Genomic DNA, 15,728 nt, shown 5'->3' with positions numbered 1-15,728 from the left:
TGTTTTTTACATAATTTTTAAAATGTTCCTTAGGGATAAGGGATATATCCTTCCATAGGGATACGGCAAAGAGAATGATGATGATTAAAATGTTCCTTTTAGTTTGTTATACATTTTCGAAAAAAAAATTATTTGCAACATACCGTTGTAATTCTAGATGGGTTCAGGGATTTAGTGAACTATTACGGTGTTTTAAAAAGTTTATTAAATTCTTAATAAACTAAAGTACAAAATTAAATCTCCAAAAAACTTGACAAAAATAATAGCAAAACTTCTAATTGACAAATATACTTAACTGTCAGATCCATTACTAGTCTGACTTACTAACTTACACATATGCTAAGGTGATTCATAACAATACTTTTCAAATGACGATTAACCGCCTCTGTGGCTCAGTGGTAAGAGCGCCTACCTCTGGATCGAAAGGTCCGAATGGTTTTAAGTGCGAATCTCACCAGGGTTAGAAATTTTTCGTTTATTATAAATTAATAAATGAAAATAGTTTCTGTCCTTGTGGGATCGGTACTCACCGGAGGGACCGCAGACGTTCGGATACAATTAGCGTCTCTTTGCAAAAACAATGAGGTCGACTTTGCAAAGTAACAAGACATTTACTCGACACACACACTACACAGTACTCCCCTGAGTTAGTGATAAGTTATAATCTAAAAAATCATTATGAAATTGACTGGTCAGTGGGTGGTGAAAACCAGTGCCAATAAAACACAAACACACACACACACACACACACACACACACACACACACACACACACACACACACACACACACACACACACACACACACACACACACACACACACACACACACACAAATGACGATTAAAAAAAACTCAGTACTTGGATAAAAAACAAGGCTTCTCATGTATCCAAGCCACTCCTAAAATCGAAATGAGTATTGCTACATAAGTATCTCCTCTAATACTCTCTACAATATTCTACTACGCATTGCTCGCAGGAAGATATTCAAAATATAACCCTTCTAACTTACTGTCCGATAATCAATGCATATTTCTGTAAATTGTTTCTTCAGTATTGTGTAAAATTTCGACTTGAGTCCCTCAATTGGCAGCATCTCAGGATCATATGAGGCCATGAGAAACAGAGGGGCCTAACTCATAAGAACATTACTTTACATATTCAAGGAAAATGATCAAAGGCTAATTCGAAAAATGCTCACCAGAGTAGAAAACGTAAAGGACTCAACTTTTTAAATTTCTATTTTTTTTGAAATAAAAGTGAACACACATTAATTTAGTAAAAAATACTCCTGTTTTTCAGTAAATATTTTTATGTCTGAATTTTATTTCCTGACTGGGTTTTGAACACATACAGTGTTTTATTTTGGGAAACCTGAAAATATAGTATAAAATTTCCCACTTGTTAACATTAAGTGCCACCAAAGGTTGCATTACCATCAAGTTCCTTTAATAAATATATAACAAATTGCAACAATTTAATAGTCAGTGTCTGGGTCATGTAATTGCTGTCATCCAGGGTTATGGAAAATATTGTCCACTAGTGTCTCTGAGACTGACCAATTACGCCAAAACGTTCATCCGTTTTCCGGCATCAAAGAAATTTTTTTTTGAAAGTTTCTCTATTATTGAAAGAAAAAAATTCTCTATTATTTCTGTATAGGTACATATGTATACAAGTTATATTAAATTCTCTACATAAACAAATTATATTAGGCAGTTTTTAATAAAAAATTTTCGTTTGGTTTAGTTTTGCACCTTGTAGTTTTTTTTATTAATTTGAGCTATTATAAAGTTATCTTACTCAAAATTCAGCCAACTTACAAGTGAAAAATCGACTAAATTCTGTAATTTTGAAATGTTTTTGCAGCACCTGTGTTTCTAATTATTGGTCAAGGTTTACAAAACATTATTTTGTAGATTTTTTTAAGAACAAAATTCATTTTGTAAAGACTATTTATATTTTTTAGTTTACGAATTATAATAACTTAAACAATTAAATTGTTTATAATAAATTCTCGTCACTTCCGGCGCAAAAGAAAGTTATAAATACGAATTGAGCATGTCAAAATATTATTCGATTTTTATTCATATTTGATAATTAATAGGTAACACCCATCTTAATTTTAAAAATATAATTTAAGTAATTAATACAATAAACTTAAATATTTTTTTTAAACGACAAACTTCTACTGCACTTATCACAATAACCATCAATAACTAACAAACCACTAAAAATTGCCTTGGAAATATCAATGTCCTTGGCGAATGTAAAATGTAAATCATGCAATTCCCACGGTAAATCACTGTAAATCCCAAAAATGAAATAAAAACACTGTATATCCCGTATTTACAGTGTTTATACTTGGGGATATGGATATGTGTTTTAAATTGGTAAAGTGAAGATGGAATGTAATAATATAATGTGTTTTATAGCAATGTTAAATTGTGTTTCTACTATTTTTTTTATTTTTTTCTTCCTTGGTAATTGGTAGATAACAACACCCTAAATCCAAAAATGCAATAAAACTGATATAAAAAAATGGATGTACAGTGTTTCTACTTGGGGCATCCACAGGTTGCTACAATGGGGCAGGTTTCTGCAATGGGGCAGGTTTCTACACTGGGGCAGGTTTCTACAATGTTCGATTGTTTTAGTAATTGTAGGTTGACCAAGAATCATCCAGGCTAACAAACAATTACTAAAAAAATCGGATATGGTTAGCCTCTGATCATTTTCCTTGATTATGTATAATAATGTTCTTATCAGTTAGGCCACTTTGGTTCTCATGGCCTCATATTTTCTGTTAAAGAAACCAAACTATACCTTGCCTGTAGTCAAATCTAAAAGCAACTTAAAGGAAACAAAATAAAACAGAAAGAGCCAGAACCAAACATAAACTTAATGAAGAAAAAAGAAACGAGTTGGACACACAGAATATTCTTACAAGTTATGGTTTTAAATAAAAGCCATAATTAAACAAACTAAAACCAATCTAAAATGCAGAAACCAACAGGTACAAAAAAAATAGGTGACTGTTAAAATCTTCGAAATTATAAATTTAAGAAACCAACACCAGAATAAAAATATCATTAAAGAAATTCAGAAAAAAATAATAATATAATAGTGGAGCAAAGGAAAAGTAAAGACACAGACACACGTGAAGGGATAGAAGAATTTAGAAAAAAATATTGATAAATATCTCCACAACAAAATAAAATAAATAATTGGAAATAGGTTTAATAGACACTGTGGCCTACTATTATTAAGCACGTATAGATAATTAGAAGGAAAAAAGGACGAATGGAAAATAAATAAAAACTCCTATTTATAGATAACAGAAAACAAGATATATCAACAGACCTTTAAACATGCATAATAATTTGTCCATTCTTATATCAGAAAAATAATACGAGTATACGAATTGAAAAACATGAAAACTGGAAAAATGTCTTGCATTGTCCCGAAAACATTTACAAAGAAATTAAAAAGCTCCTAGAAAACATAAACTTAGATTTCTTTGCACAAATTTTCAATATAGTATGTACAAAACTTGCAAAGGGTCACATGATCGGCTAACATCTACGTATGTACCCCTTTCTAAATGCAAGCTTATCTTCGACCATATCTTCGATGGTCTTCATTTTTGGGGTTCTAGTACAGCTGCCCAATCCGATGTTATTTTAAATTATAAAAAAGAGCAATAAGGTATCTGTTTGGTCTCAGAAAAATAACACTTTGGAGAAGCTACTTCAAAGTTCACGGAATTTTCAACAGTTCATCTTTTGTATATTTTAGAAACTGTTTGCTTAATTCGTAAACCCCTACATATCATTCCAGCAAGACCTAATCATTACTACCCTATCAAAATTCAACCTTTAATGTCTATTTACCGATCCCGTCCACCGAGTTAGTAAAGAAATCTATAATATTCTCTGCAAAAAAACTATGCAACCATCTCCATTTGCACATTAAATCTACAACATCTGTTTCCAAGTTTCGCAAAATGACAAAAGCTTATCTATCTGAAGGACCATGTTATTCAGTATAAGAGTTTCTTAACTAAGAGATTACAGTACTCTTATATATGTTATAGTCAAAGCCCGAATTTCGGGCACTCCTAGGTTTGCCTAGGCAATCCTCAGGTCTGACTGACGATCTTAGTCAAAGGCCGAAATAAATTACAGTTTCGGCCTTTGACTAGTCAAACCTAGGAGAGACTAAGTTGGTCAAGGTCGAAATTTATTTTTATGAAATCGGGGTTTGACTGGTCAAACCCCGATCAGCTATTAAAATGTCGTAATTTGTTAGATTAGTTTAATAAAACGTCATTTTTTAATTTTAATGTTTATTATTTTTATAATTATTAATATTATATTAATTCTACAGTGCAACAATGCCATCGCATATCAAATGTTAGTAGAGCTTTGGGCAATAAACAATATTGCACAGCAGCCTTTCTGGACATCAGCCAAGCATTTGATAAGGTATGGCACCCAGGATTACTTTATAAAATCAAAAAATCTCTACCCAACAAATACTTTGACTTATTAAAATCATATTTAAATCACAGAGAACTTGAAACTAAAGTGGAGGATGAACTATCAAACCGTAACAAAATTTAATCAGAAGTCCCAGAAGGTAGTATACTGGGTCCACTTCTTTATGTACTGTACATATCCGATTTACCAACCTCTCCACAAACTACCAACTTTCGATGATAACACAGCAATATTTGCAACTGAAGAGGATACAATAGCTGCAATATTAAAACTTCAAGAACACCTAGACCAAATTGGACAGTGGTTAAAAAAATGGAAGATAAAAGCTAATGAAACTAAGTTAACACATATAACTTTCACACTAAGGAAAGACCAATGCCCAAATATTAGCCTTAATCAAGTCAACATACCACACCAGAATATTGTCAAATACCTGGGGCTTCATCTTGATTCTAAATTAAACTGGAAACAACACATTTTAAAGAAGAAGAAACAAATTGAGTTGAGAGTAAAAGAAATTAATTGGCTTATAGGTCGAAAATCTCGACTCTCAATTGAGAACAAACTGCTAATTTATAAAGCAGTCACCAAACCTATATGGACGTACGGTATAGAACTATGGAGTTGTGCCTGCAAATCAAATACACAAATTATCCAAAGAACTCAATCAACAATTCTACGCATCATCGCAAATGCCCCGTGGTATATTTCCAACCAAACCCTTCATAGAGACATAAACATCCCGTTAGTCAACACAGTAATTCAAGAAAGAGCCAACAGACACCACGAGAAATTGGAAGGCCACCCCAACCAATTAATATTACACCACTACTGCAGCCACTAAACAACAGAAGATTGCAAAGATTATGGCCCATAGATCTTCGCTGAAACTGAGGTGAAACCGCTGGGTGATGTACTTCATAGCGCCATATTAGTGAACAATACTATAATAGTTGGTATAAGTTATTGTACTTGTTATCAAATTAACTCATAGAATTTGTAATTCTGATTGTTAATAAATGCTTACAAGAAAAAAATATATTTTTATATTTTCGTAATTAAAATAAAATAAATAGTGTTTATTCTCACATATTGAGTTGAGGCATTATGGCATTTAGAGTTGCACAATACCTAATACCTTTTTTACACTTACATAATTTTGAAGAGCATTTCTTATTGCAGTAGCATTTTATAAAGCCTTGTCCTCCAAATTTAGAATCTTTTGTACTAATTTCTCTTAGAGACATCTTAACGTCTGGAACATCTTCGAAATTAAGAAAATTCTCTTTGCATTCTCTTATTTGATTTCTTGAAAAAATAATGTTTATTGTTCGGTTTTTCGTATCAACCCTATATAAACCGTCAGTTGTTTTAGCTTTTATGATACCCAAAATATTTCGGGCATCTCCTTTGGCTATATCAAAGCTGGGGATAGGTATTGTTACACAGACAGAAAAGATTAAAATAAATGTAGGAAAGGCGATTGAAGGTCTTCATACCCAGGCTAATACTATGAAACAATTAAGTGAAAAAGAAAGTTTCCTCCAACATCGATCGGAATAACTGTAACAATAACTAGGTATCCCCAGCTTTGATACAGCCAAAGGAGATGCTCGAAATATTTTGAGTATCACAAAAGATAAAACAATTGACGGTTTATATAGAGTTGGTACGAAATACGGAACAATAAACAAACTTGTTTCAAGAAATCAAATAAGAGAATGCAAAGAGAATTTTCTTAATTTCGAAGATGTTCCAGACGTTAAGCTGGTCTCTAAGAGAAATGAGTACAAAAGATTCTAAATTTGGGGGACAAGGCTTTATAAAATGCTACTGCAATACGAAATACTCTTCAAAAGTGTAAAAGGTGTAACGTATTGTGCAACTCTAAATGCCATAATGCCTCAACATGTGAGAATAAACACTATTTTTTTAATTTTAATTACGACAATATAAAAATAAAAAACATTAAAATTAAAAAATGAGGTTTTATTAAATCTAATCTAAAATTACGACATTTTAATAGCTGATCGGTGTTTGACTAGTCAAACCCCGATTTCATAAAATTAAATTTCGACCTTTGCCTGACCAACTTAGTCTCTCCTAAGTTTGACTAGTTAAAGGCCGAAACTGTAACTTTACTTCGGGCTTTGACTAAGATCGTCAGTCAGACCTGAGGATTGCCTAGTCAAACCTAGGAGTGCCTGAAATTCGGGCTTTGACTATAACATATACAAGTAACTTAAATGTTTTTATCTGTTTGATTGTCATATGCAGCAGCTTAAATTTATTAGTTCCTAAGGTTGTAACTCTTTGTAAGCTTTGTCCTTAAAATTGTAAAATTTTTAGGTGACAATAACGCATATTATTTCCTTTCTGTCGATTCTCAGAAAACTATAAAATATGTAACAACTTTCGACTTATAAGCCTCATGCCTCATTTATGCTTTAAAGTTATATCTGAAAAAAAAATGTAAAGAGGATAATGGGCCAGAACAATTTGGTTTAAGAAATTTATTTCACAAATCTCCTAACCAAATTATATCAATATTTATTATAGATTTAAACGCCAACCCCACTAAAACGAATGTGAATAATAAAAAATTTCAAATATGAGGTACATAAGACCTTCAACACAAAATCTACACCATTGTTTATTTCCCTCATGCTTCAAAAATATTCATTACGCTTTGTAGCTGAAACAAATTCAGGCCAGCTTTATAACGTACATTTGTCCTACGGTTCGTATTTCTTTTTGTTTATTTTCATGGAAACTCCTGTTACTAGATACAAAAATCCGGCATCCTGCTTTGTTTTCTAAAGGTTTGTATCCCGATGGTCAAAACATAACATGCTGTATTTTTTTTCATGTGGATGAAACTTGTTTTTTATTTAATGTCAATACGATGATTACTCAATTATCTAGATGTCAATTAGTTTTGAAAAGTATAGAGAAATATACACATCGAGGTATAATGTTTAATAAAAATGTTGTTTTATTATTCCAATAACATTGGAAATGTGTGTGAATACGTGTATAAGATAAATAGAGTTTCATGAGATGCAAACAAAGGCCTATTCAAAAATATGGGTCTATTAACATAGAAATGACATAAAGACGTATCAAAGCAAACATTTCAGAAAATTATATCAATAAAAAAAAAGAATGTGTGTGTACTTTGTACGCACGTAAGAAGTTATACTTCTATTATATGATTTCTTAAAAATAAATATACTTTAAACAGTTTGTTTTAATTTTTTTATACACCAAACTAATTTTGTGCTTACCGCTTTCAAAAAAATAAAAAAAAGTATAGGATTGCACTGGATTCGAACTCAAGACCTCTCGATCTCTGGCAGAATTAGTCGAGGCATTAAAGCACAAAAAAAGGCCTTAGTGTCGATTTTTGGCGCAGTAAGACGGATTTTAATGCAGTTTGGTGCGTTGGATTCGTGAGAACTTCAGGAAATTTTGTGAACTAATGTAATGAATAAGAAATCTGAAATTGCATTTGTGCATAAGAAAAATGCATTTCAAAAGTGCATTTTGAAATAGGCAATTATTATAAATTTGCAACTCGGTAAATAGTTGGGCAACATCCCGATTAATAATTTTAATTATTTTTAATCATTTTTAAGTCCATATAATAGTCTAAGATGTCAATAACCATTAATAATAAACAAAAAAAAATTTCTTATGGAAAGTCGAACCAAGTACTAACCCGTCCGTAACTAGATACACATACCACTAGCCTACGCAGACACTTGATAGATAGGGGCGATATTAGGTATAAACAAAAACAAATAGGTAAGTAGAAATTGTAAAGAAAATTACTACATACTTAAATGTATTATAAAATTAATATATTCCTAAATTTTAGAAGAAACATTCGTAAATAGGTACATTTATACAAAACATTTGAAAAATCGACACTTCAATCCTTCAATGCCTCGACTGAATTCTATACCAAATACGCTACGAGGACTCTGTCTGTATCGGTTCGGACGTACCTAATGACAATTCACGGTAACAAACAGAAAAGGTGAATAAATATAAAATACAATGTTTTAATAATACTTATCTTACTCCCGAGGAAGACAAGTCCAAAGACACAAAAATTATAAGTAATAAATATATTTACTAAAAACACTAATATATTCTTTTCACACCTTTCCTTGCACTGATATATTTATACATAACTAGAAAGATTTTAGCAACTAAACGCCATACTCTCTGTGTGCGCATGCGCGCAGTATTATTAAATTTTACTCTCAATCGCGCCTAAAGAGGTATAACTTCAATAAGAACATTAATTAGAGCTAGAAAAAGTCAACAAGAAAGCCAAAGAAGCAGCAACAGAAGCAAATGTGATCTGGTTTAGTATTTTACCTACACGTGAAACTCCTGCAAACCATCTTGTAGCATTACAAATTTCTGCTACAATGTTTGGTTAATTGCATTCGTTAATTTTAATCCTATCCCAAGAATAATATTTATTTTTCTGAAATATTTGGTGAGTTAATATATCATTAACATTAAAAATTCTAAGCCGTCCCTGCTTTTGAGTAATACCGTTTATTTCATAACATAGTAAAATCATAGGAAATTTCCTGTCTACTTGTATAAACATTTATTATTCTAGAAGGATTCGTTGAGAGGCCCCAGTATATTTCCCTTGGTTTTGAGCGCTAAAAACCCTATGATATTATTGGTTTAGAAGTTGTAGCGTTTTACATGTCTGTTCTAATGGGATCAAGGATAGACTATCTACTAAGATACTGGGGGTCGAAATGGGGCTAGTAGAAGGAACAGACATGCAAACCTTCATGCATACGGCAGCTCATTTTTTGTGCGTTGGCAGGTCGTAGGTTCGTTGGGAGGGGTAGGAGGGTTTAAAGAAGACTAAGATGAAGCGTTTTTCCAACCATTACCTGTATTTTTAAGAGGGTTTAATGAAGTACTGAAATAACCAAATAAGCAAAGGATACTTACACAGACTTGAGGACCTTCCTACTATTTAAAGAAATTTGGACGCCGTTTGAAAAATCCTCAAATTCACATATCGAGTACTTACTGGACATATTCCATACTTATGGGAACCAATTTAGGGACATTCATCTTAGATTCCTCGTTGGGTCATACTGGGCTATTATTTACCATTATTGGCTTCTATGCCATATCATTTTCTTATATTCTAAAACTTAATTCGCTTGTATTAGTTATCTGGTTAATAATTTTCCAAAACATAGGTTACAGAAATAAAAATGTGTACATTTTATAATGTTTATTTAAACCTTTATACCTTATTATTGTTACTTTGAGAATAAACATATTCTCAAACAAGAAATGAAAGCGTTTTGCGTGTCTGTTTCTTCTACTAGCCCAATTTCGACCCCCAGTATCTTAGTAGATAGTATATCCTTGATCCCATTAGAACAGACATGTAAAACGCTACAACTTCTAAACCAATAATATCATAGGGTTTTTAGCGCTCAAAACCAAGGGAAATATACTGGGACCTCTCAACGAATCCTTCTAGAATAATAAATGTTTATACAAGTAAACAGGAAATTTCCTATGATTTTACTATGTTGTGAAATAAACGGTATTACTCAAAAGCAGGGACGGCTTAGAATTTTTAATGATATATTAACTCACCAAATATTTTATAAAAATAGATATTATTCTTGGGATAGCATTAAAATTAACGAATGCAATTAACCAAACATTGTAGCAGAAATTTGTAATGCTACAATCTTAGCACATCCATCCCAATAGTTGGTGTTGTTTCCATGTTTTATGTTAATATATTGCTTCATTATTCATTCTTCTTCTTCTGTTGGCATCATAACACTGGATGGGTCTTTGCCTGTTTGGCTATGTTCTTCCATTCAGATCTCTGTTGTGCGCTTCTCCTACATTGTCTTATATTTATGGTTTTCAGGTTGTCTTCCACCTCATCCAACTACCTAGTTTTGGGCCTTCCTTTTTTCGTCTTCCGATTTGCTTCCATTTTATTATTTTTTTTTGCTATTTTTGTATCTCCTTATCACTCGACATGTCCCAGCCGTGACAGTCTTTGACTTTTCCAAATCTTACACTATCATACCCTTCATTCAATTCATTAACCTCGTCGTTTCTCCTGATTCTCTATGTGCCGTCTTCCTCTTGCCTCGTGTCATATACTTTTTTCAGTATCGTTCTCTCGAATGTCCTGAGTTCGGCTGCATCTTTATAAACCAGCTTTCAAAACCATAAATTACTTAACAATGTTCTGTAGATAGCCATTTTGGTTATTTTGTGTAATAATTTCGATAAAATAAATAAAAATTTATTTGAGAGACGAAGTAGTTTTCAATCCTAATAGTAAATTATTAATATTGAAAATATTAAAAATATTACTAAAATATTTTTAAATTGAAAACTTATTGGTACAATTTCCTGGTGACACCTCCAAGACTTCTACAATTTGCAAGTCAAATGGATGCTGCAGTGAAGACGAGAGGGAAGGAATTCTACACTATGCAATTCACATCCCCCGTCTGCAGCTGGTAAAGTTCCATCGGAAAAATGCACCTAGTTACTTTTATTTTTTAGTCGTATTACTCCGTAGAGTAACTAGGTGCATTTTTCCGTTGGAACTTTACCAGCTGCAGACGGGGGATGTGAATTGCATAGTGTAGAATTCCTTCCCTCTCGTCTTCACTGCAGCATCCATTTGACTTGCAAATTGTAGAAGTCTTGGAGGTGTCACCAGGAAAGTGTACCAATAAGTTTTCAATTTAAAAATCTTTTAGTAATATTTTTAATATTTTCAATATTAATAATTTACTATTAGGATTGAAAACTACTTCGTCTTTCAATGCCAGATGGCGCTAGCCACCTACTATCATCACTTCAGTTGCAATGGGTGGGAAAACCTCTCGATACGAATCAGTTAAAATATGGAGAACAGTGCCTACGTTCCTTCCGATGAAGGCTCCAATAAGAGCCGAAAATCGCGATTCAGGGGACTGGACTGCACTCCGTATTCTAATTGAAAAGTAAGATTGTTTTGCCTTCGCATTGCAACTGAATAAAAATGGTATACATTTTTATTTTAAAAATTTATTTATTTCTAAAACAGAATAAACAATAAATGCAGATAATCCAATAAACAAGACAAATACGCTAATATCACCGTCACTGAAAATTTTAAAAATTTATAGTAAACAAAGTGTCAACGACATACCGTATATCTCTGTTTATTTTTGTATGATATCCATGTGCAAACGGCTAATTTTTTAATTTCTGTGACTAAAAAAGAGACCTTATACATATACCTGCGCGTCATAGAAAACGGGCACCCTAAAAAATGGGTCATTTTTGATGTCGCCTATCTCCTACACCTGTTGTCCAATGTAAGTGTTTTTTTAATATGTTATAGCCTTGTTCTTTGCCAATATCCCTGTAATAATATTTTTGCCAAACAGGTAAATTTTCATTGTATACCGGGTGTACGGATCAAGCTGTGTTTTTTTCTCAAAGTTCGCAACACCCTGGGAAATATTCTAGCACTTATCAAATACTGAAATTAAAAGCCAACTATAGCCTCAGGTTTTCTTAATATTCGGTTTTTGATTCATTCGCTTATGTTGCATAATCCAAAAGTTATGTACTTTAGCAACTAGGCATGCTCTTTATCAGTACAGGGTGTTTTTAAATAAGTGCGACAAACTTTAAGGGGTAATTTTGCATGAAAAAATAAGGACCGTTTGCTCTATAAACATATGTTCGCAAATGCTTGGTTTCCGAGATACAGGATGTTGAAATTTTCCTTACAAACTGACGATTTATTTGTTATCCTAAAACCGGTTGAGATACGCAAATGAAATTTGGTGGGTTTTAAGAGATAGTTATTGCGCATTTTTGACATGCAATTAAGAATTTTATTATCACCATTTGCCGCGCATACGCGTAATATGACCGAAAATATTACCCGTATGCACGCCAATGGTGAATAAAGAGCATGCCTAGTTGTTAAAGTACATAACTTTTGTATTATCCAACATAAGCTAATGAATTAAAAAACAGAAAATTAAGAAAACCTGAGGCTATGTATAAGGTTTTAATTTCAGTATTTTATAAACGCTATAATATTTCACAAGGTGTTGCTTCGTACACCCGGTATACAATGAAAGTTTACTTGTTTAGCAAAAATATTATTACAGGGATATTGACAAAGAACAAGGCTATAATATATTCAAAAAAACACTTAAATTGGACAACAAGTTTAGGAGATACGCGACATAAAAAATGACCCATTTTTTATGGTGCCCGTTTTCTATGACGCGCAGTGTATAAAGTACCTAATTCATAAATAATTTCATGCATGGATAAAGATATAGTGGAAGAACTATAGTAATAATATAATCCCCTGAGCTCATTTCCTTACTCACCAGCGACATTGTACCATTTTTAATGTAAAAAATAAATTGTAATAATTGTAATGTAATTTTACTGAATCATTTACAATATGTATTAGAAATTTGCAGCTTTTTGCATTATCTTCAGGATGATGTCAAGAAAAAAGTCCACAATAAAAAATTGGTGCTGCATTTTGAAATTGCATTTTAAAGTGTATAAAATGCATCCAAAATGTACTAATATTGCAAAAAATGTAATACATAAATGACAATTCTTCAAGCAAATAGAACATATACTAAAAATGCTTTATCAATTATTATCAATTAAATAAAATTAATGCTCGGTTGCACCAACAGATCTTAAGCTTAAGTCGAGAATATCATAAGAATTAATATAATATAATTATAATATATTATACTAACAGCCGGTTTCCGAAACGTTATTCAAATCTCCGATCATCTAATCGGCTGTCAGATTTGATCAACTGTTAATCTGTGATGGGTTTCTCAAACGCCAATTATTGTAAAATTGCATGATCATAGATCATGTAATCGATGATCTGACATACGATTTGGTAGCGATCATAGAGTTATATATTAGCATAGAGAGAGTGTCATTCAGAGTGAAGTGACGACGCCATCTTTTTTATTTGGATTAGTGCTGTTTCACTCTTACGCATAGTAAAGCTGCTACAGTTGTCCTCCTCTTCCGTGCCTATCTTCACACTGAATGTCATCATATATTTGCGATACAATGTGTTAGAAAGAGATGCAGCAAACCAGTCCATGAGATCTTGTCGTCAGGAAGCGCGGAAGGTAGGCTCCCTCTATGTTAATATATACCTCTATGGTAGCGATACTGTCACAATTGGCTGTTATCTTTCAAAATTTCAATTATATTAACCTCTAAATCCAAACTTGTATCTTTAGATTCTAAAGGTGCATTCTCTCTTACGTACTGTCACTTTTGTTTGGGGCAAGAATTGAACGAGAGCATTTTAAAAATGAGGCTAGGTAATGTGACGAGAGTGAGTTGGAGATATAATAGCTATTTGTATAACAAGGGAGGAAAGTGCTACTTTTCCTCCCGAGAATGAAGTTTACTGCCCGACGCGTAGCGGAGGGCAGTAATCATTCAAGGGAGGAAAAGGCACTTTACTCCCATGTTATACATATGATTTTTCCACCTTTCTCAAATAACAAGTAATTTTTTCATTTTTACTTAATTTATTTATGTAACTAACCAACAAAATGTATTAGAACTAATAATAATAAGTAGGTACAATATAACTGTCAACTGTCAAATATAAGTCAAATTATTAATGTAAACATTGTTAAATCAAAATAACAATTTACTGTTTTTACCGTTCTGCAAAATACAGGGTGTATTATAAATAAACGTTAAAATGTATAGATACTTACGTAATAGAAAATAGATATTGTACAGGGCGTCAATAAGTTATATTTCATGAATGAAATACCATGACGTCACTTTTACTTTTCCTCCCTAGGGAGGAAAAATATTTTCCTCCCTAGGGAGGAAAAGTACAACTTTGCTCCCTACAATCAGGTCCGGAAAAGTATACTTTCGCTAGAGGTAGGTGGAAAAACATTTTATTTATGATCTATAATATTTTATAATCGTATTTTTATTTTTTGTCTATATATTTACTTTTTATATTTATTTTTAATTTATTTACCGGCTGTTTTATTGTCTTCAAAGTTAGCTGCTATAATTTCTCACACGTTTTCCCTCTTATTTACATCGCTATAATCATTTAGGTCCTGCCTTTTAGAGCTCTGGCCTCTAAAAAAATAGCTCTATGAGTCTAGCATCCTTGTTATCTTACATTTTTAAAAGAAAAAAAATATAAATTATATAATCAAATATAAAAAATGTCCGAGATATCCATGTTCTGCAAGTTAAATAAATATTTTAAATTATTTCTTCCATAAAAAAATCTTATTTTTATTGAATAATATGATTTATATCATTTATATACAGGGTGAGTTTTTAGTGCAGGATCGGTCGATAATTCCATTACGGTATAGAATATCGAAAAAAGTTATTAAGAAAAAATGTAGGCAATGATATTCTCCACGCTTGGAAAAGATGTCCATTTCTACAGGGTGATCAATAACAGCGTGGTATATCAAACATATAATTTTTTAAATGGGACACCCTATATATTTTTTCATATTTATATTCCCCTCATAATTCTTGTTCATATAATATAGGGTTTTGCATTACTATACAGAGTATTTAACAAGGTATGACCATTTTTATTTCGAAATCCCTATGAGATTAACACCTTTTATATAAAGAAGTAATTCATAGACAATAATTTGTTTTATGTAGTAAGATAAACAATATACTGTAGTTTTTAAATTAAGTCCAATTGAAATCATTGACGAATGTTTGTATACAGGGTGAACTACAAAACCAAATTACGATTTTCTCCATTTTTTTAAAAGGATCACCCTATATTTTATTTTTCAAAAATATTGTATTTATTATACTCTTTCATTTTTATATAGCATTCCCTGTATTACTTTCGGAGATATTTTTAGTTTTCTTCAACTTTCGGGAATACATTCAATTTTTCTAGTAGAAATAAGTTGGTATTGAATGATAATTAAACAAAATTATTTTTATTCAATAAATAACTAACACAAAATATAAACCATAGCAATATGCAATGAATGTATCAATAAATGTGATATTAAGGAATTATCATATTTCCCTAATATACAAGAATCATACAATTCCTACAAAAAAAATATAGGTATCTTGTGTATAATAAAATTACAAGATTATTTTG

The 15,728-nt window shown here is 31.8% G+C and overlaps 1 long non-coding RNA gene across 1 annotated transcript; it reads left to right on the top strand.

The window, feature by feature from the left end:
- The first annotated feature begins 4 nt into the window (after nucleotides 1–4).
- LOC126884855 (uncharacterized) lies at nucleotides 5–7,747 on the top strand. Its single transcript, XR_007698167.1, has 2 exons — nucleotides 5–2,594; nucleotides 2,631–7,747. It is a non-coding gene; the product is annotated as an uncharacterized LOC126884855 (long non-coding RNA).
- The last annotated feature ends 7,981 nt before the right edge of the window (nucleotides 7,748–15,728 follow it).

This window comes from Diabrotica virgifera, chromosome 5 (assembly GCF_917563875.1).
Source record: "Diabrotica virgifera virgifera chromosome 5, PGI_DIABVI_V3a".
NCBI classification, from domain to species: Eukaryota; Metazoa; Arthropoda; class Insecta; order Coleoptera; family Chrysomelidae; genus Diabrotica; species Diabrotica virgifera.
Note: the sequence above shows the minus strand (reverse complement) of the source record. Positions and strands in the feature narration are given on the sequence as shown.